Source organism: Marmota monax, unplaced genomic scaffold, assembly GCF_021218885.2.
Source record: "Marmota monax isolate L192 unplaced genomic scaffold, Marmota_monax_Labrador192_F-V1.1 WCK01_AAM20220418_F8-fsc00013, whole genome shotgun sequence".
In the NCBI taxonomy this organism is placed as follows: domain Eukaryota; kingdom Metazoa; phylum Chordata; class Mammalia; order Rodentia; family Sciuridae; genus Marmota; species Marmota monax.
Genome location: NW_026692202.1, coordinates 18,723,650 through 18,746,178, shown reverse-complemented (window position 1 = coordinate 18,746,178; position 22,529 = coordinate 18,723,650). Strand labels below are relative to the sequence as shown.

General features: G+C 39.1%; 1 protein-coding gene across 11 annotated transcripts in view; it reads right to left on the bottom strand.

The window, feature by feature from the left end:
- Bach2 (BTB domain and CNC homolog 2) overlaps positions 1-22,529 on the bottom strand; it is a 337,701-nt gene that overhangs the window by 127,727 nt on the left and 187,445 nt on the right. For 4 of the 11 annotated variants that reach the window (XM_046431287.2, XM_058575647.1, XM_046431303.2 and 1 more), the window contains exon 3: positions 21,999-22,147. The exons of 5 other annotated variants lie outside the window; for them this stretch is intronic. The gene's annotated coding sequence lies outside the window, so the exon portion shown is untranslated. Of the gene's footprint in view, positions 1-4,954; positions 13,405-13,451; positions 14,655-21,998; positions 22,148-22,529 lie in introns of those variants that run through there. 2 more of the 11 variants (XM_046431313.2, XM_058575651.1) reach the window with 2 other exon arrangements.

Genomic DNA, 22,529 nt, shown 5'->3' with positions numbered 1-22,529 from the left:
GTCTGTTCTTAAATGGGAACTGCACTGGGCCTGGAAGTTGGATACACACTTTTATTTTCTGGGTCACATTTAGCATGATTGTGCCTTGGAGCATATCATGAGCCTCTACCACCTAGGAAATGTGATAATTTGGAACAAAGGTTAGTAAAACAAAAAGATAGGACAAGTGACAAAGCTGATTCTTCTTTGTTACTTCTATTTCTTTCTTTTTTTTTTTAGTTGTTGATGGACGTGGTGCTGAGAATTAAACCCAGTGCCTCACACATACCAGGGAAGTGCTCTACCACTGAGCCACAACCCCAACCCTGTTGCTTCTATTTCAAGGTGATAATAACAGTAACACTTAAAACAACTGGAAATAAATTCTCTGCATTATCTGTATCAATACTTTTTCATACAGTATAATAAATATTGGCATCAGTGTTTGTCTTCGCCATTCATTTATGGAGTTCCTGGGACAAATCCCTTATCCCTGTAGCCTCCAGAATCTTAATATGCCACAGAACTTAATACATAGTAGAAGCTCAATAAATATTTACTAAATCTATTCATTTATTAATTCAATAAATATTTACATATTAAGCACTGTCTACATGTTGGGCATAGTTCTAGGCACTGGGGATACATTAGAGAACATACCAAATAATTCTAAGATTTTTGGAAAACTCTTTGAATTCAGCTTATACCCAAAGCACACACAAAATCACTTCTGTTTTTTCTACAATATTCAAGAACTTTTCTTGAAGTCAGCTTTTGTTTATCTTTTTTCCTAAGATTAAAAAATACTTATTTGAAAAGTATTCAAGATCCATTTATCTATGAAATTACCTTCAGAGGCTTTTAAAATTGTCATATTAATTTTGAGATTGAAATTAAGCATGGCATGGTACAGAGCATATTCATTCAGACAACCATTACTAAGACCTATTATTTGGAAGCTCATCTCAGACACTGCAGAACAGTTAGTGATGAATCAGAAAGTCCCTGTCCTGGAGGATCCTGGGATATAATAAGAATGATAGGACAAATGCAAAGATACTATAAGACAATATTGGGATTCCCGCGTTTGCCTTACTTTTTCCCTTCTCCTTTTCCTGCTTAAAATGTTAGTTACCTTCACCAAGTATGCCCTTACTTCCAGCTCTATCTAGCAAATAAACTGGCGCCTGTCACTTGCTATCTATGTCACAGCTATCTGTGTCTGTCTTAGGTCCTCTGCTAGATGGTGAACTCTGGGATGGGGACTGAGCTTTTACTCAGCCCTGCACCAGCAGTGTGATGGGTACTAAAGACAGGAACCAAATGTTGTGGAAACCCAGAGGAGTGGAAGTTGAAAGTTCAAATAACTTTCCATCAGCCTATAAAAAATGTGTGCACTTGTGAATGAGACAAAGGCCCAGAGCATTTGGTGGGAAAAGAAAATTACTTCTTTTAAAAAGATGCTGCAAGTTTGTTTTCAATGGGATTTGGCAGTTGACTAAATCACAGATAATGAAAGACCTCAAATGTTATGGTGAAGATTTTTAGAAACAAATAAATGCACTGTGAAAATAAAGCTAACATCTTTATATATCATAATAAAATTCCTTACATACTTAGCACCTTTGTTTCCAAAGAGTTTTTGTAGACATCTCTTCTCACATGATTGTTGGGACAACCTGGGGGGTACACAAGGGGTGGTGAGGCCAGGCTAATGTTGAGTCATGAGGTGACCCAAGATCCAACAGCCATGCTCGTTTCATGGGGCTCCCAAAGAAGTGCCATGTTCTATGAGAGAGAGGGAGAAACTGGTTGCTCTTTCTTTCCTTGGACAGAAACAAATACAGTTTTTTAATTGAAAAATTAGTAATAACTAGGGAGTTAGAGTAACATTCATATGCTAAATAAAAAGCAAAGAAGCTTAATAGGAGAAAACCCCGAAGAAAGATGTGTTCTAGGGGATGTGCCTGGAGAATGAGCGGTTTCCCTTTTGCTTCTACACAGATAAGGATAATTAGCATTGCTTCCCCGGAATCATCATTCAAATTTCCACAAGTAGCCATGCTTCTCAGGATCTGCACTTCAATCATTATCTCACTTTCAGAGCATGTGCCAATTTACACCCCAGGCACTATATATATGATACAACCGCCCTTCTTTCTTTGGTTATTTTTTTCCCTTTCTTCTATCTCTCTGCTTTTATGATTACTCCAGAATTTACTGAACTAGACCCTGTGAGGACTGGTAGGAATAAAATGACAAATAAGCCACGGTTGTGGGTCCCCAAATAGCAGAATGGGAAGGGAGAAAGTCTGGAGGCTCACTTTCGTGTCCTCCTCTGTCCTTAGACTGGGTCTTAAACAGGGACCGGTTTTCTGAATGTTGGGTGGACTGATGGATGAAGGAGAGGTCTGTAATTGGAGGACTCAGTAAAATGGTGGAAACCACCCCTCCCTCGCACACTGCTCTTTCTGTTTTAGCAATGGGAGAGGCTGTGAACAAGAAAATCAAATTGGCATTCTGAAGCTCTTTGTTTAAAGGCATATATTTAGTAATTTGCTATGTCTAAATTAATACATGGGTTAAGTTTCCTGTGAATGACACCCTCCTAACTCCAGCAACATCATAAAGTCAATCAGTTTCTGTGTGTCTGGCAAGTTAATGACTACAAGCCCAGGGGATGAGAGAATGGGAAAACGTTAACATAGAAAAACAAAACAAAACAAAACAAAAAACCCCAAACTTGAATCAAATTCAGAGGAAATTGGAACAGGACTCACCTCTCCCTCTCCCAAAAGCTCCATAAAAACTCTTGTTTAGAACAAAAAAGTTATTGAGAGTATCATTTTAAACATTGTGCTCATCAGAACAATCCTATGCAGACCAACAATAATGCCAGTAGGGAAATTAGCTGGAGATAAAGAGGATAAGAAGAGATGAAAGTAGAGGAGGAAGGAAGAAGGAAGAGAGAAGAGGTGGAGAAGGCTCCAGGCTGAGACGAGAGGGTAACAGAAGTTGGATATGAGCATGCGATCAGGTCTTGGGGCAAGAAAGAGAGAACCTTCCAAGGACTTGACCAGCAGAGATGGGTGGAGACGACACCCCTCTACTAGCCTTCTCAGCTCCAGATGGTCGAACAAGGCTAACAACATATCTACTCTGCAGTAGGTACTGTGTTGGGGGCTCATCTATGTGACATTTCATTTAATTACCCAGATCACAGCACCTCTGTAAGGAAGAAAATTATATGCATTGCACTGGTGATAAAACAGTTCTGAGGTGGTCAGTTGTGGAGTTGGGTCTCTGGACAAGTGCCCACCTATGGGTAGCACATTGCTATCAACAAAAGACTCCTTTATCTTTCTTAAGCCTCCTGCTAACTTTGGGAAATGAAGAACATTATTTCTACTTTGCATGGCAAGAAATGTAGGCTTTGAGGGCTTGGAGGGAGCCACTCATGGTTGGACAGCCAGCAAGAGGCTGGGACTCACGGTAGTGTCCTTCTATCTTATTGTACAGCCTCCTTGAGGAAACAGGGATGGGATGGAAGCTTTTGGCTGGGTGTGTGCTGAACTAGGTTCTGCAGGGAGCTGGGGATGATCTCCCCCACAGCCAATCTGCCTGTGATTTTCCATGAAATGAACACTGTGAGTCTTTAATATGTTGGGGTTGTCTGGTTTGTGGCCCACCCCCTCACCTGCCAATGCAGCAATCTTGTCTATAGCAATTCCCAAACGTCCCAAATGACCCTAGTAGACAATGACTTATTCTAGTTAATGGGGGTGGGGGTGCCATTATCATGAAATCACAGGTTTCACTGTGGATAGTTTTAGCTGCAAGAAGATTCTTGTTCTGAACTCAAATCTCTTCCTTATAACTTCTATCTTTTGGTCCTGCTTTTTCTAGAATAACAGTCTGAATTTCAGACATCTAAATATAGCTATTTTGTCTCCTCTTCTTTCTATTTTCTCCTGGCTATCTGTCCTTTGTTCCTTCAACCACTGGTTAGAAGACATACTTCTAATATGCCCTTTCTATTCCTGATGCTCTGTGTGTGAATCTGCTTCCCTCCTCAAAGGTACTTTTGTAATACTCCTAAAAAATATACATGCCAACAAAATCATTACTGCTTTTCTCTTTTCTACTGAAAAGATTAGGATAAAGTTAAGCTTCTTTAGCAGCCACTTTGTGAACTCAGTAGAGAAGTAGATGGGATGAACCCCATGATGAATGCCAGGAAGGAGATAGGTATTGTGCTGTGGGATGACCAAGGAGGGGTTGCAAATTTTGTCAGAAAGGAGCAAAAAGAAGCTTCTTAATAGAGACGAGACTTGAACAACAACTCAGTGTAAAAGTGAGCCAGGCAGAAAGAGTGGAAGATTCTTCCATGTAGACAGGATTTTGCAAAGGTGAGCTGGTGTGAGAGAACATGGCAGCACTGCTTTTTCTTGTTTCTCCTCTTCTTCAATTCCTTTCTTCTTTTTCCACACTTTATTTTCTGGTGTTCTTTTCTGTCATGGCCTGGGATACACCATGATTTCCTATTTTAAGAAATACTTAAGCAGTGCAGTGATACACACCTGTAATCCCAGCTATTTGGGAGGCTGAGGCAGGTTGCAAGTTTGAGACCAGACTCAGCAACTCAGTGAAACCTGTCTCAAAATAAAATGATGGCCATGGATGTAGCTCAACGGCAGAGTGCTTACCTAGCCTGTGTGAAGCTCTGGATTTGATCCCCAGTACTAGTGTGGAGTTGTAAGTTCATCATGGAACATCTGTCTACTCTAAGCACTAAGTGAACACTAAATAGACAAAGCATTGACAATGCTAGTGTAATAAATAGTTTTGGAGCCAGCTCGGCATTTCATAGATTGCTGCTCTACTTCAGTAACTGTTCAATTGTGGTAGTAAAGCAATGATACCCCAAATATCAAATGGCAGCCAAGAAGCATTCAGAGCTATAAGCTGGACTAACCTTGGTATTCTGGTGGAACTGGAGAGGGGTCTTCACTCTTCGATCAGCTGACCTGATTTTTCTGTCCAAGGTTCTAGCCAGCAGGGATTGAAGTAAGGCATTTCAGGATTTCCAAACTGTCTCTAAGGCTATCATTCATAAATTCTTCTCAAGGAAGTTTTCTCAGGCTGGAGGGCAGACAGGCTTGGAGCCTCATCTGTGCAGGTAAAAATCTGAAAGATGCCCTGTGTGAGAACTCACACACCTGTTTATTTCCATCCACCTGTCTCTTCTCTGCCTTTAGCCTCTCAGTCATTCAATCCCACCACTGTAAAGGGCACAATAACTCAAAGCTTCCCCTAAACTTCTGACAGGTGGATGAAGAAAAACACCTTTCACAAATCCATCTTATCAAAGGATGGAAGAGAGAACAGAGCTTTCAGTAAAGAACCCTAAACATCCCACCAGAAAGTCCCAAACAACCCTGAAAAGTGAGAATAAAACTACCAAAAGCTGACAGAGGGTAATAAGCATTACTTCCAACCCACACTTGTCCTTCTAAAAAAAGCCAACTAGCTACTGAAAAAACCCCTGAAATGTATGAAATCTAACATCGTTAACATATTTCCTGTCCTCACATAGCTTATAAAAATGTTTCTGAGCTTTTCCCTGGCTCAGTTACAACCATGAGAAGGAGCAAAAAGGAAATGCAACAGATGGTACCGAGGGGGGAGGTGCTACCATCCTCTCTTGCAGTAATTTGTCTTCACAGTAATTTATCTTGCCTGGGCAAGATTTCAAAAGTTTTTCAGATGTACCGATGGCTTATTCCTGCTCAAGAACAATGCAGAGGAGGCTCCTTTAAAAGCTGCAGGTTATAAGGCATGTTTACTACTATTTTTGTTGTTTCTAAAAGAGATCACCTCAGCTTGCCTCCAATCCTCCCCATACTGACTCCATGAGAATCTAATCTGGTACTGATACAGGGCTGACAGGTGGTACATGCATAATTAAAGATGACCTAACACAGAATGCTCTCATTCCTGGCATATTATCAGACACTTAAGCAAAGCAATTATCAGTAGGCAATCTTTTCTGTCAACAGAGATAGAGATGAAACATTTCTTCAATTAAGAGGATTCTGCAAGGATGCTGTATATATCCATCTGCAAACACTTGGAAATCTTCGGAGTTTAATACTACGTCAGCTCAATGGGGCACCCCTGACCATTTAGTTCGTCCTCCATCCCCAACTTCCTCTTTTCCTGAAAGGTCACATTTCAAACATGGAAACCAGGACAATTTTGAGGTTTTTCAGAGCCCCTGACATAAACTGACAAGGAAATCTCTACATTTTTTTTTCCATAGCCCTGCTGAGGTTTGCAAATACACCAAGACTCCCTTAACGGCTCAGAGCAGAAAAGAATAGGGTTCACATTAAAGCAAATTCAATTAAAAAATTCCCTTCCAAACAGGATTATTCCCTCCCCATGCTCCACTAGTGTCAAAAGGATTTAGAGAATTATTATCAAGCCCTAAAACTTCATCTTGAATCTAAGTGACTTAAAGGATTTTTTCTCAATTCGGAAGAAATAAGTATTGTTCAAAGAAAGAAGGGTCTTCACAAAACAGATGGGGTTCCCATTCCAGGTGAAGGAGGGAGAGGCTCTGCACTTCCTAATAGAGGGCTGTGATTTTTATAAATTGTAGTGCATGTGCTTTATATAGATGAATGTATTTTAGCGTTCCTTAGAAGAGAAATTGCTTTAATGTTATAGTGAGACAAGTGATTTTCTTTTCTGTTTTTCAAGGGTGGTTTAGAAGTTAATGGTTTTTTGAAGCCCATATAAAAATTGCCTTCTTCAAGACAGAGAACTTCACAACGTTTGTGGTAGAGATTTGGCCACATTTCACAAGAGGTCTTATTGTTTAAATTCTTATATCCTTATGTCATGAGTGAACAAAGGACCTTATTGTTCATCTGAACATGTCTTTATAGAATCTCTGGTGGTAGAGCTGTGTTGTTGTTTGCATTTTTTTCCTCATCAAGTCAGAACAAAAGTCTCTTTTTCTGCAACACTGGGAACTTGGGAACATGGCAGTGTGTGGCAGCCGCTGTCAGTTGGAAACACCATAATGATAATAAAAGTGAAGTGCTAACGTTAATGGGTTGACTTCTGACAAGCAAATCTAGGTCTATAGAAGTGTCTTCTACACAGCAGACTTTGTGGTAAAGCAAAATAGAAGCACTTAATAGGACAATTAAGAGTCACCCAGTAAACTATCACGGTAAAAGGACTAGCGGCCTTTCAAGATGTGCTTTACTGGGAAAATACTCCATTCAGAATATTAAGAAGAAAATACCAGTCGTCTTTGGAGAAAACATAATCAGGTAGAGGGGAGGTGGTGATAGCGGGATCGTTAATGGGAGCTTCAACAGGACTCAAAGCTCAAGTTCATTATATTTCTCAGAACTAAGAATAGCTTCTGAATGAGTACTCACAATTCTCTACAGACCTATTTCTCCTAAGGAGCTCCCCCATTCTCCCATTCCAATTTTAATGTAAGAAAGAGAAGAGAGTACAGCCAGACGTGGATAGGGAGGCAGGAACAAAGGAAGCTCTTTGGAAAGGAAAGACTCTGAACCAAATTCATTTTAGATGCTGTCAAATCTCACCAAGATTCAATTCAGAAAAATGCAAAGATACAATTTGATAAACATGCCACATAAAAAGGCCAGTGGGGGGAAAGGGCATGTGTAAGGTTGTGGTAAACAATAAGACACGTGTGATTTCCCAATCAATGTCATGAATGAAAAGAACATGCACGCCACCATTAAAGTGAACATGATAAAAAAAAAAGGGGGAAATTCAGTGACTCTGTTTAGGGAGAGACTATTATTTCTCATAAGGAAGTTCCTGGATTTTATAAAGTTTTAGTGAATAAAACAAAGTCTGGCAGACAGCCTTTTTATGCTGAAGATGGCACAGCCTTTCTATGCTGAAGATGGCGCGTGGCACAGACGGCTTTTGTACAAGTAGATGTTATTTCAGAATTATCAACTAAAACATTTTTTTAAGGTGAGGGTAACTGAACAAAATAGAAATATCCACCATCTTATTGTTAACCAAGTTTTCTCCTGTCTGCCCTCAGATCTGGTTTTCCAAGAATGTTGATTTTACTAAGTTTTATGATTGGATGAAAAAAATAAGAGTGTAACTATGGCTACAAAACAAACTAAATTATGATACCTGATATGAATAGTGTATTATTTTGGCAAAAATAAAAGTCAAATACAAGATATTATTATAACCACCACTATCTATATGTTCTACCATTTCAGAAACACTGCCAAAAGCCTGCCACTTGGAAGCCTTGTAGAGACATGTTGTAGAATCCCAAACATTCTGTTTTTTTTCAGGTTTAGTTCACTAAAGACAATATATGATACCTACTTAAGTCAGGGCTGGGGGTGTAGCTCAGTGGTAGAGGACTTGCCTCCCATGTGCAAGGCCCTGGATTTAATCCCCAGCAATACACACACACACACACAGACACACACATACATCATACACACACATGAGAAACTCAGAATTGATATTCATAACCTATATATTCAGGAGGGGACCTTTACTTTCCAGCTAAGAAGTGATCCTGACTAATTCTAGAGCACCTGGTACTGGCTTTCTTAAGACCTGGCATTTGGACAAAAGTGAACTTCTATGACTTGGAAGGTAGCAATATAATTGATGTGCTTATTTTCTTTTCCTAATTGCTTCCCAGAAATGGTGAGACAGATCAACCCAAAAAGGGTAACCCCCCACTTCACTGCAGGGGGACAAAAGAAAAAAGAAGTGAAAAAAAAAACCAGTTTCCCCCCACAAGTCACACTCTAAGAATCAACTGTTCTTAACTTTGAGTTTTCATAAAATGAAATGTTATGCGCCAGTACAGACTCTTTGCCTTGGGGATGGAAGGTCTGAGAGGTGATTGGTAATAGAAGAGACTAGGACACACATGCTCTTATTAAGGCAGGGCTAGAAAAGAAACAAGTGTTACCGAGAATTCAATCCTCACAATGCATGTTGGATCCTTATAAAAATAAAATAAGAGCAAACTTATATTGAACACCCACTATTACCCAGCTGTGAATAATAAGAAAGAGAATCCAACAGAGACCACTTTACAGAAATCTACTCGCATTCATTCCCTTATGGTCAAGTGTAACCGTACTCCAAGCAGACATGATGTTCTTTCACATGTACATGTCTGTCGCTTCTATAAACTAATTAACAAAGGGGAATACAAACTTCTCCAGGGATAACAGAAACCAGTGACTTCCATCCCTGCAGCCAGTTGCACTGCAGTCTCTTCTGCTCAGTGCTGACAGCCTTCTTTCCCCTCCTCTTATTCCAACACAATGCCTTCAGGTCTAAGTAATGTAATTTACTAGAGTGGAATTCCCCTAGGTACCCTGTGCAGTACTTGGTGACAGTATCATTTATACTCCACAGTGTCATGGCCTGACACTGATACATAGGCCTTCATCCCTCATTCACAGCAGAGTGTGCAATTTCACCTTCTGCTGTGCCCTTCTGTGGTGTGCGTGTACAAATTTACTCCATTCAGTCCTAATTACAAACCTTGGTTGAAATGCTCTCATTAGATTTATATTTCTCATTCCAAATGTCAATCTTATTGAAAATTTCAGTTTTCCTGAGGATTCATCCATTAGCAATAAACTCTAAAGCATTCCATGACTGAGTGCATTAAACCAGCAATGTGGACATGCACTTAAAATACATCATTAGAGTAAATCTCCATTGCAAATGCTTTACATTATTCAACCAAAGGAATAATGAGACAGCCCCGCCAGTGCACTCAAATTGCACATGAAGGAGAGGTTAAAACTGGCTGCTATGCAGGAAGAAGTGCCTGGTGTATCGACGGGGATGCATTTCAGAATCTCTGTCTTTCCTTAGGAAGGTGTGGGAGGGAGTCAAAGCCAGTCTAATTTATCACTTTCGCTGATCTATGAGTTTTACAGAAACTTCAGACTGTGGCAAAGTGTAATGAGGATGGCAAAGATAGTGGTGTGCATGTGTGCAAAGATAGTGTGTGTGTGTGTGTGGGGAAACCAAAGCTGTATCTGCAATGCCAGGAACTTTGAAAGTCACTGGAATAATTTCCTCAGCCTGGAAAACATTCTTCCACTTTACTCAAGAGGGAAAAACGGACAAGGCAGCACTGTCTGGATACACTGGAGGAAGCAGAATATTGTTTTTAATAAAAGACAAATCTTCCTGGTAGAGCTAACCTGAGAAACGGCTCTGCTGCAGATTGACGACTCCTAACATTAAAAACCCAGAAAATCTGATGATAGTGCTAATATATAAATTACAATCAGGAGTGGTATCTGAGACAGGGCTGGTATGACAGACCACGGAAAGGAAAATTTGAAGTTAAAAAAAAAAAAACTAGTGAGAATTTATTAAGTGATAAAAGTAAGCCATCCCTATTTCCTGCACCATGTTTTAATTCCTTAGGTTATTGGTCTCATTTATCACTTCTTGTCAGGTCCCAGGTAAGGCAAAGTCAAGGTGCTGTCACAGTCTTTTTTTTTTTTTTTTAATTTGATAAATGAAGAAATAGCATCCCAGTAAGGTCATGGGGAAAGCTGAATTTGAACTCTTAGCATCTAATTCTACAGGTTCTAAAAGTTAACCAAAAAAGTTACATGATGCCTACAGTTATGACTTTACATTATGAAATGCAAAATAGATTTAATTTTAATAAAAAACTGGTGGGCATAAAAGGACTCCTTGAAGGGCAGGTATGTATTACATGAAATAGAAAATAATTTGCAAAAAATAATGAAAATAGAAGTTAACAGCAATTGATTTCCTTGCATCAGTATTTGGTCATCTGTAGGACTAATCAGTAACCAGAATTATAATAGATTCAGTATTTTCTGTAGGGAACTACACCACCACAGAAGCTAATTGTTCCTGAAGTTTTGCTCATTCCCACCTGAAATATTTAAAACCTTGCTTGATTACAACATTAGCACACTCTTTCATAATGCACGCCAGCAGGTACAACAATTAACATGCACAGATGTTAGAACTGAAATATCCATGTTTAAATAAAAAACATAGTGAGAGGGTAAAAATAACTGATTATGCTCAACACAGTGCTAATCTTAAAAGGAAAGAGAGGCTTACATTGTGCTCATTTGATTGTAGAATAAAAACAACATCCCAGATAGTATTAGTAACCAATGAAGTACCAAATCACTCTATAAATGCCTAGATCCTTCTGATTGAGAAACATGAACAAGAGGCTGATCCTTTGTGCATTTAATTCCAAAATCCGTACTCCAAGCATAGAGGGGAATTCCCAAATCCCTGAAATTCTCCAATGATGCAGCAGCACAAATAAGAATAATACCAACATCGGTTTACGGAGCATTGGCTTTGTGCTACAAGGTACATAATCTCGCTGAATTCTTACAACTACCCTATAAGGTAGGTACTATTCCTATTTCCTTTTTCAACAAGACACCCAGGCCTGGATGAGGTTAAGTAAATAGATCAAGGTCAACAGGTAGCTAAGTTAAGATTTGCTCTGGGGTCTTTTTTTTTCTCCCAAAGCTCTTATCTTACTTTAAGCACTGCACCATGCTGTCTGCCATGGTTGGAGGAATGTAATTTACAGTCTTCATTTCTCAGAGGCTTCTGGAATGACTGCCCTCTTGACTCATCTATTTCACAGATTACATCAAACTGAAAGGCTCAGAACACTTGCAGACATTGTCATTCTTTGGAAATGCCACAGCCACTCAGTCAGTGGAACGGGACAGCACCATCTCTGGGATCACGAAGGCACAAATTTCCCTGTGATTGCTGACGCCATCTCTCTTTGGGGTTTCATGTAGCCGCAAACTGACATGTTATCACTTACTGTGGTTGCAGTAGACTCAGAAGCCAGATGAAGGGGAGTTTTCACATGGTTAACTGATCCTCCAACATCTGTGTCCATGGAGGGTACTACAGGGCAGGTGTGTGCTCATCCTTATCCCCTGCTCCCTACCACCCCATCCATATACACGCACACTATTGCCAATCTCTAGGATGACACCACTAACAGACCCTTTCCTTTCTGTTCTGTGGGTTTACAAGAAACAACAACTTTCTAATAATGAGCCAAGAAGATGGATGTCGTAAGACAGCATTTCAGAGAAGGCAATTGCTTTTTAAAAAGATTCAAGGATTCGGCCACTTCTTTCATCCTTCCATTGACACAATTTGTAAATGTTTGGGTTGTGCCTTTCTTCCTTCAGAAGGGGAAAATGCTGATAAACTATCACATGCCGATAAACAGCGCAAAAAACCTGGCTGCCTTTTGCTATTTAAACAAAGACACATTTATTTCCCAATATACCACTTACCAGACAAATGCAAAGATGTGGGCAAACCAGTCATCAGAATTAACAGAGTGATTTTGCTTGCATTACATATTCTGATTTGTATGAATCTTATTTTTAGCCATGCACAAAGGGCAATAAATGGAAAATGTTATTCTAACCGCTACTTTTTCTGGGCCACCCACACTGCTCCACCTACCGCACAACTTCACAAATGTAAAAAACCCAACCCAGGGTTTGTCCTAACAAAGGATGCAAAGTGTCTAAAATGCATGACATTTTTTCCAGTTAGTGTTTGTACTTTCATTCTTTTTCTGTATCAGGACTTTCAGGGAAAACATGGTTGACTTATCTCTGGGCACATTCAAAGACTCTAACTTGGTATGTAATTCAGTAGAGATGAGCCTGCCATGAACTGCACGCCAGTCAACCTTCAGCAAAGAAATATATCCCAAAGTTTTCCTATCTATTTGGGAAGGTGAATACCTCCCTTGTTTTGAAACAGTGAGGATTTTTAAGAGTTCTTCCAATTAACCAAAGCGCTGTCAGACACATAAACAATTCTAAAACACAGCCCGATGTCAAGAAAGATTCTGCCAAACTTTAGTCGATAGCACTTGCGTTCTATCTGCTTCTAGTCTTCAATGGATCATGCTTACTAAGCCACAGTAACCCCTGCCATCCCTTCCCTTCTGCGAGCATCTTACTCTGTCTGCCATAACCACACTTTACAACCCATGGCCTGAAGCTCACACAAAGCATTAACCCACACATGGATATCACTGCAGAACCAGGCACCTGATGTTTATAGACAACCACAGCAAATAAGGGAAAAAAAAAACAAAACTGATAAAAGGATGTCTGCCAAGGGCACAGACAGGATAGAGAGAACAGTTTATTTTTGATCACTATCTCTTTAGACTTCTAATGAAAAGTTAAGTTATTAAGATCTTAAGGTACCAGAGAAACCTGTTCCTCTGAACCCCCTGCAAAACCACATCAGCAAACGCATGCAGGTAGAGATGAATATTTTTAAAAAGTCTAGTTCAAAAAAATAATTAAAGGAGTCAACTCTGAGAAAGGCATCTTTACCTGTGTGCTTGCTCATTATCCAGAGACTAGAGGAAAGGTCCTGCCATCCCTTGGTAGTCAACACACGCCCTACAGAGCAGAGAGCTTCTTTCCACAGTGCACAGTATTTGAGCAGCGCTGATGCGATGTTTCAGAAAAAATCTTTTTTGGGTTTTAGTCCACTATTGTCAGAACTTATGACTTGTGTTGTAAAAACACAGGCAATTAAGTATTATGAAAAAGTGGGTCATACACCACTGAGAAACAACCACACCGCCCCCAAATCAGACACCAAATGACTGTGCTGTGACAAGGTGGGAGGGGTCTGAACACAGCGAAAGCAAAACTTTTATGTGGTGAGGAGCATTTTAGTTTTCACTGGTTTAGGTTAGAGAAAGTTAATCTCAATGTCAACTACAAAGCCAACTAACTTTTAGCATGTTCTTGAAATTATATGATTGTTAATGTAATGGGAAATTTCAATACAATGTCATAAATAGTCTGAGGGGCAGTCTCTGGCTTCAATGGCATGCCCATCACTGAACTGCCAGCACTGTGACTCAGTGAAGCAAGGCGCTCAAAAGGAAACCGAAGACAAAGAGCCCAATTCTCATCATCCACATGGGTGTCTCCTTCTCCAGGGGAGCATCAAAGTGCTGTATACCACTTCCCATACCAGTACCCAATCAGGCATCAAGCACTACTGTAGATATTTATCAAAGCACTCTTCAAGGGCTGTGGGAAGAAGGTAAAATGGAGTTACCTGAACTGTACACATTCAGTCATCTGAATGAGCCACAGAAATATTAACTCAAGTCTGTCTACACTGAGTCCCTGCTAAATGCCAGGACACCAAAGATCTGAAGGAATACAGAAAGAAATTTCTGCTTTCAAGGAACTTACTATCTAACATAGGGGATGATGAGACCTAGAGGAACCAGAGACAAACACAGGCCATTTTTTTAAACAAATAAATCTCTTCTAGCAGTTGCTTACTGAATACTTTCTGGTCACAGACAAACATAAGGTTTGTGGATCACACTTCTCAGATGAATCCTTTAAAAATCCAGTTTTATGAAAGGCCTTCCTAATCTTGGCTAAGGGTTAGGACTCTTTTCAACCCTAAGTCCCAGCACTCTCTAAAGGAAAGTAAAGGGATCCCAGCAGGACCCTCAGAGCCTGACATCTCACCAGAGCCATCTGAAGAGAAGCTTTTAGAAGAGACATAAGGATGCAAAGTTGAAAGAAAACACTCCGGGTGGGGGGGGGTGGGGTGGGTGGGTGGGTGGGGGTGGGGGCTGGGGTCGTGGCTCAGCGGTAGAGTGCTTGCCTAGCACATGCAAGGCCTTGGGTTCGATCCTCAGCACCACATAAAAATAAATAAATAAAGATATTGTGTCCAACTAAAAAATAAATATTAAAAAAAAGAAAGAAAGAAAACACTCTGGTTCACAGTTCAAGGTATTTGAATGAAATTCTGTTACCATCAATTATAAAATTAGAATTTTTATTGGAATTGATATTATTTGGATTGCGGATGATAGGAAATGGGATCTGTCTAAATCAGTCTTTCTTGTTTATGCCAAATTGGCTTACAGTAAATTGATTACTAATTTTTAAATAACTGGAACACAATCAGTTGGCCTAATACCTGTATATAAGTGAATCTTCCTTTTATGATTACAGAAATCCACAAAGATCTTGCAGTGCCATTCAGTATCTTTGATTAGCAACATGTTGAAATGAAAATACGGGCTGATAGAAACTTCCACCAGATAAAGATTTTGGTGAGTCCACATAGTTATCTGTTCTTATGAGAGTTGATAAATATAATTAAAAGGGGAAAAAATAAGTAACAAGGAGATTGTCCTGTAAAGTGACATGTAACATCATCATTCCTAAGTGCCACCAACTTGTTGGATGCAATCAGTGCAGAGTACTGTTTATAAATTTCTAATTAGTTAGTTGAAAAAGTGTGAAGAATACATAAAATATCAGTTAATAGGTCATATGAAAATTATTTTTGGATAGCCAGGATAATAATATGTAAATTATTTTTCTTCTTTTCTGTTATTTTACAAATTGTGTAGAATAAATATATGTGGTTAAATGCCACCTAATGATGTTTTGGTCAATGATAGTCATGGAGATCCCATAAGGTTATATTAAATAGTGTATTACAGCTGTTTGTGTAAGTACATTCTATAATGTTCACAGAATGACAAACTTGGCTAACAACACACTTCTCAAGACATTTCTCTGCCATTAAGTGACCCAAGGATCTACTACTTTTATAATAAGGAAAATAAAGCTACTTCTGTTTTGATAAAAGGAGCCAACTCTTCTCTGATTCTGGCTCTTTTTTGGGGGTTGGGGGGAGGTACTGGGAACTCAGGGGTACTCAACCACTAAGCTACATTCCCAGCCCTATTTTTGCATTTTATTTAGAGACAGGGTCTCACTGAGTTGCTTAGCACCTTGCTAAGTTGCTGAGGATGGCTTTGAACTCACAATCCTTCTGTCTCCACCTCCTGAGGCAAGCACTCTACCAACCGTGAGCTATATCCCCAGCCCTGTCTCCACCTCCTGAGCTGCTGGGATTACAGGTGTTTGCCACTATGCCTGGCGATTCTGTTTTTTTCTGGAAATTAAGAATACTTAACACATAGGACCCAGTATAAAAATTCAGCCTAGTGACAAATACAGCATGGAATACGGGAAAAATCAGCCAGAGACAAAAGATTCTAGTTTCTAACTAAGCACTACTACAACTCCAAAAGTTCTGCTATTTTGCAAAGCTTTGCAAATTCTGTTCTGGGGTGGAAGAGCTGAAATGTGTTTCCTCATCATGAAATTGGTTCTCCATACTTTCTAGCTACAACAGAGCTATAGGAGCTAGTGCCTCTCAAAGACCCGTCTAATGGGTATCCTTGAAGGATATGCTATGATCCCCTGGGTTAAATAAGGGTTCAGAGAGAGATATCATTTCATTAGTGACAGATGCTTACAAAACAGAGCACACAAATCATTTCTTAAAAAGTCAACAGGTTGAAAACTATTAGAACAAACTGATAAAATCATGTATGTACAACTGGTATCACTTCGTAGGCAGCTTTATAATACAATAGAGCTCAGTTTCTTTAAAGACTTATAATAAATATCATCTGAAAATTTCAATTTATATATGAACATATCTTATCATGCTGGTAGTATCTCTGTACATTTATGATGTATGCAAAGAGTGAAAACTATATTTTTAAAATATAGTTTTAAAAACTGAGGATCGAACCCAGTGCCTCATGTGTGCTAGGTGAGCACTCTACCACTGAGCCACAACCCCAACCCTGAAAAATAAATTTGATGATGCTGTTTGAAGAACACAGTTGTGAAACTGAATTTGTTACAAACAGCGATATCATAGGTTCTTCAGAACAAAACAAAACAGAATTGACTTTAAAATTTTGCCAACAGTTCCTCAATGACTATAGAAGCTAAACATATAGGTTCATAAAATTATTTTATGTTACTCTTAAAACTAATGATATCACAACGTCTAGATATTTCCTACACAAGAACAGCACTGGAAAGTGGTAAAAGGCAAAAAGTGCATAGTTTCTCAAGAAGAATAAAAAGTAATGTTACATTTTTCTTGGTCAACATTTTTAGACTATTATTGAGGCACAACAGTAGGTATAATAAAATTTCAGTTAAGTAGACTATTTGAGGACAAGAAGATGATTTTTGTTTTGATTTTCTGGTTAATCCGTAACTAGAAAATGCTTATTGTTAAAGAGCTTTCCAAAGCAGTTTCTTTTCCTAATTTTGAAACATTTGAACATTCTCAATGATTCAGCATGTCACTGTGATCAGCGACAAATATCCTCCAGGGTATGTTTCCCCCTTCACTGAAAACCAAAGCGATCTTGTTTTCTGAGTTTTGTCTCTGAAAAAGGGAAGTGGGGTGTGTGTGGTAGGGTGGGGTGTGTGGGAAGGGCTGGGTGGGTGTGGGTGAATATGAAGGTTAGTTAATTCAGGTTCTGGTTAGTCAGATTCCAGGTAGCTAAGCCATCAGTAAACATGAATTTGGCATCTGAAACTAGGCTCATCTGATTCCTCGGAAACACGAGGGTCCACAGGAAGGGTCCCCAAGGGTCTGTCGTTGCTGGCTTTCTTTATCTTGTATCATTTGTCTGAGTGTGTATCAGTGTGTTCATCCTCAAATTATGGTCTTTGAACTCATGGGACTACATTTATTTTGATTGGATTCTATATCCATGTCATTTCAACTCAAGCATAGGATGTTGGTAGATCCGTGTGGACGTTAGAGATGAATAAGCCCTTATTTTTGTCTCCCTTAGACTTGCTGATCTGAGTTTTCTTTTCTACAAAAACCTTTAATTCCATTTTCTTTTTGATATCATAGCAAGTGAGTCAGAAACTTCCATTGCTCTGTCCTAGTCTCTACTACCTAATTAAAGCAGCAGATTTGGAAAGTATGGCATGAGAATGAGGGGACTGACTATATATACATACATACATAAATACATTATATATATATGTCTTTTAACTTCGATGACATCATTTCACCTCTGTTTTGATTATACAAATTCCTTAAGCCAAACATACACATGTATGAGTGTATACCTACCACACACAATCTTGATACTTTAAGGAGAAGGTGGGATAATTTAGGATAACAATTTCTCAGTTTTTTGACACCATGGATCCTTATGTACTATGCCTCATGAATCCTACTCCTGGTCAGCCCCAAGGACATAGCCTGACAGTAGTGAAGGAGATCTGAAGAAAATATGGCTACTAGGCCTGATGAGAACCTATTGGATGTTTTTCAAGGTCAGCTTTCTAGAAACATTGAATTTAAAGCAAAATCCAAGAAAAGTAGGGTACAATGGACTATTCTGGTGGGTTTCAGCCTTCATGTTGGCCCCAGGGGTGCAGGCCACCCACTGACCTGCTCTGTGGCTTATGGATCCAATGCTGCCTGTTCTCAATAGTGTAGAGAGCTGCTGATGATGCATAAATTATACTTCATTTGGACATTGTAAAGAGGCATCATAAAAATCAGAAGCCCCATAGTGGGGAGCCCAACACTATTAATTTCCTCTCAAAGCCTTCCTTTTCTACTATGTGGGACTCTTGTGGCAAGTCCTCATTCACTGGTTTCTCCCTATGTGTCCTCCTCCAGAGAACAAGGCCTGTCATAAGCCACAGTTGAGCACACAGCTCTGTGGCACTGTTGGCACCGTGCTCTGGGATTGAATCAGTTTATGAACACATTCTGGAAGAACAGGAGCAGCCCTGTGACAGGGAGCATAGGTGACAGATTTCCTCTGGGTGTAAATGGCATTTTGGTAGAGACTACGGATGTTAATGGCAAATTTCCTTGATGGTTTCCCACAGGTGTATCTTTACTCCAATGGGAAACCCATTCCTAAGACTGAGGTATCCTGCTCAGCAGATCCTTACCTCTTCCATCTTTGGAAATTGCCCAAAAGGTAGCAGGAAAAGAGGGGTGAGTGGTGTCATGGTCTGTTTTTATTCCCCCCTCACAAACTACAAAGTCACCACCAAGAACGAATTAGTGATTCTGCCCAGCATTCTTGAGTGAAGGTGAGCCATGGTATTTGGGTTTAAAAAAAAAAATGTGGTAAAACGTAAGTAACAAAAAATTTTCATTTTAATCATTTAAAAATATACAGTTTTGTGACATTAAGTACATTCACATTTTAGTGCAACCATCCATCTCCAGAACATTTTCATCTTCCCAAATTCAAACTTTATATTCATTAAGCAACAATTACCCATTCCTCTGTCTCCAACACCCACAATTCAACTTTCTGCTTCTGAATTTGGCAACTCTAGATGCCTCATATAAATGGGACCATGTAATGGTCCTTTTTGCATCTGCCTTATTTAGTATTTTCAAGGTTCATCTGTATGGTAACATTATCAGAATTTCACATATTTTTAAGGCTGAATAATTTTTATTTATCCATTTATCTGTTGATGGACATCTGAGCTGCTCCCAGCTTTTGGCTATAGTGTATAATGCTGCTATGAACTTGAGTGTGTAAGTTATACATTCAAATTCCTATGTTCACTTTTGAGTGTGTACCCAGAAGTGAAATTACTGGATCATATGGTAATTCTGTTCAGTATTTTGAGGGTTTGCCATACTGTCTGATATTCATCTTTTTAAAATTAATATATTTTAAGAGCAGTTTTAGGTTCACAGTATTGAGTTTTACAGAGACACTCCAGGTCCTTGGAGGCCAAGTGCCCTGCCCAAGCATGGAGGGGGTGATCCAGGCTGGAAACCAAAACCCAGATTCACTTGAGGAATCACAGAGGCCTTCTTCCCTCCAGAGCACAGGTCACCCTACAGGAAAGCATGATGTGTAAACAGGGAGGTTCACAGAATGGCAAAGCAGGAGGAACACAAGGGACATTTGATCCAAGTCCTTCTTTCACTTCATGGTGAAGATGCTTCATAAACTGACAACTTTCCTTCCAAATGCTATATGAAATAACTAGCACTTGATAGAGATGGTAAAGTTTTTTTTAAAAATTTTTATTTATTTATTTTTTACATGAGCTCTATTATTATTATTTGCATTACAGTTCTTATTACACCTTTATACCACAATTTATCGTATCTTTGTATATAAGATATGTTGACACCAAATTCACATCTTCATACATGTATTTTGTATAATGATAAGGGTCTCCTTCCACCATCGATGCAATTCCCCTTCTCCCTCCCTTTCCCTTCCACCCCTCTTGAGATGGTAAAGTTTGTAAGGATACAGTAACTAACTCTATCACTCTCAACTCTGTCATCCCTTATACCAACCCATTCATCCTTTGGGCCACCCCAGAAGACAGCTCTGGGTTAATTCCACTCTAGAATATTCCACCACCTATCACTTTTTGTCTTCTCTTCCTGACCTATTTCTGGGATTTGGGGCTCCATTAATGTTTAGAAGATAGATATGCTCTTTCATTACATAGTTGCTTGGCAATTGCTTTATAAACAGTTATTATTCTCCATTCTAGAGCATTATAATAAAAGAACTGTAAATCCTGAGTACTGCTTTTAATGATAACATTTACCATATCCAAGAAAAATGTTATAAATCACAGTGCTTCATCCACAGATTTAAAATGCCCAGCAATTTCTTGAATGTTTTCCTGGACAGCATCAGTCATACTATTTTTACATTCATATTGATTCAATGAAGGAAAAGAAAAAATGTTTAAAATTTCTAAAATGGGAGCTGGAGATATAGCTCAGTGATACAGTGCTTGCAAAGCATGTGTGAGGCCCTGAATTTAATCCCCAGCACCACACACATACACACACACACACAAAAAAAAAAAAAAAAAAAAAAAAAGAAAGAAAAAGAAAAGAAAGAAAGAAAGGAAGGAAGAAACACAATTCCTAAAATGAGAGCTCAGAAATATGTAAAATGCATATCCATTCACATGTGTATAGTTGTGTGTATATATTCATATATATCCAGTGTGCATTTATTTAGCCAAACTCTCCTACTTCTTTCTATTATAATGGGATAAATAATTCTTATCCTTGGAATACAGGTGATTGACCTGTTTGATAGCTAACATACAAGCCAATCCTCAAAACATGTCAGTCCTGGGAACTTAGACCCCACAGAAACCTGAACTTGCTGACTTGGGGTATTTATTGGAGATGTTGTCTCCCTCGAATGTGTTCTGGAAATCAAGTCAGACTTCAATGTACGAAAGAGGAATAATACAATGATGATTTAGTTTGAAAGGTGACAATACATTCCCAACCCAGGGGAAAAAAGATTTCTCTTTTTGAGTGTATCTAAAAGCATGATGAGCACACCTGCTAAAGGACTGCAGTCATTGTTTTAGACTAATAAGAGCACCATTAGTCACATCATTTGAAAACCAAGGGCAAAGAATGACTGAGACCAGTAGGAGGAAGGCTGGCAGGGAGTAATGGCAACTATGTGGCTGGATTTTCAAGTGTGAAGGTCCTGAGTAGACCCTAAAATGATTTGTTGAGATGTGTCAATGCATTAAGTAAAGTTTTCATATAATAATTTAATAGTTTTTAATACTAAAGTCACAGTTTTATATCTATCATTCATCTTTCCAGTCACATTTGAGTTAAGGTAGTGATTCTCAAAGTGGAGTCCGTGACCTGGCTACACTAGCATCACTTGGAAAACTGTTGGAAAGCAAATTTCTGGCATTGACCTTGAATTCAGTAGAATTCAGATTTACTGAATCAGAAATTCTGGGCGTGAGGCCCAGCAATCTGTAATTTAACAAGCCCTCTAGGTAATTCTGATGCAAGCTTAAAGTTTAAAAACCACTGAGTTAAGGAACCGCTAACATGGAGATTCCAACCCCTGCTCCTTTCCTCAATTATAACTCTCATGATACTTCGTTAAAACAAAGGTAATGCATATTTGCTTAAGCTATTTGTTACTATTACCTAAGAAAACTTTTATATTGTTTGGTTAAGGAAAAGAAACCTCAGTCAAAACTTACATATAATTTTTCCAGGTCCTGTCCTGGCTTCGAGTCTTAGGATGCAGGGAACTGGGCGAAGGGAGAGATGAGAAGGCTACAGCAATCCATTCAGACATGGACCCCAAAGTTTTGCAGGGCAACCTTGTGATAGGTCAGTGAGTGTCCACCTAGTGGAGAAGAGTTGTCCATTAATAAACTTTGAAAGTGAACAATCCCTGCCTTGCTCCTGCTATCTCACACCTGCTCTTTACAACCTCTCTACTAACTTCCTGTCTCTCTGGCTGTGTCTCTTGACCAAGTCACATAATAGAATATGACAAATGAGCCCCCAAAATGCCAGGGCTCCACCAAGGTAGAAGCCCTATGACATTTATTTATTTAAAAATAAATGACAGTGAAATGCTTTATAATTCTTATTACACATACACAGCACAATTTTTAATATCTCTGGTTTTATATAAAGTATGTTGACACCAATTCGTGTCTTCATACATGTACTTTGGATAATGATGTCTATCACATTCCACCATCCTTACTAACCCCCTGCCC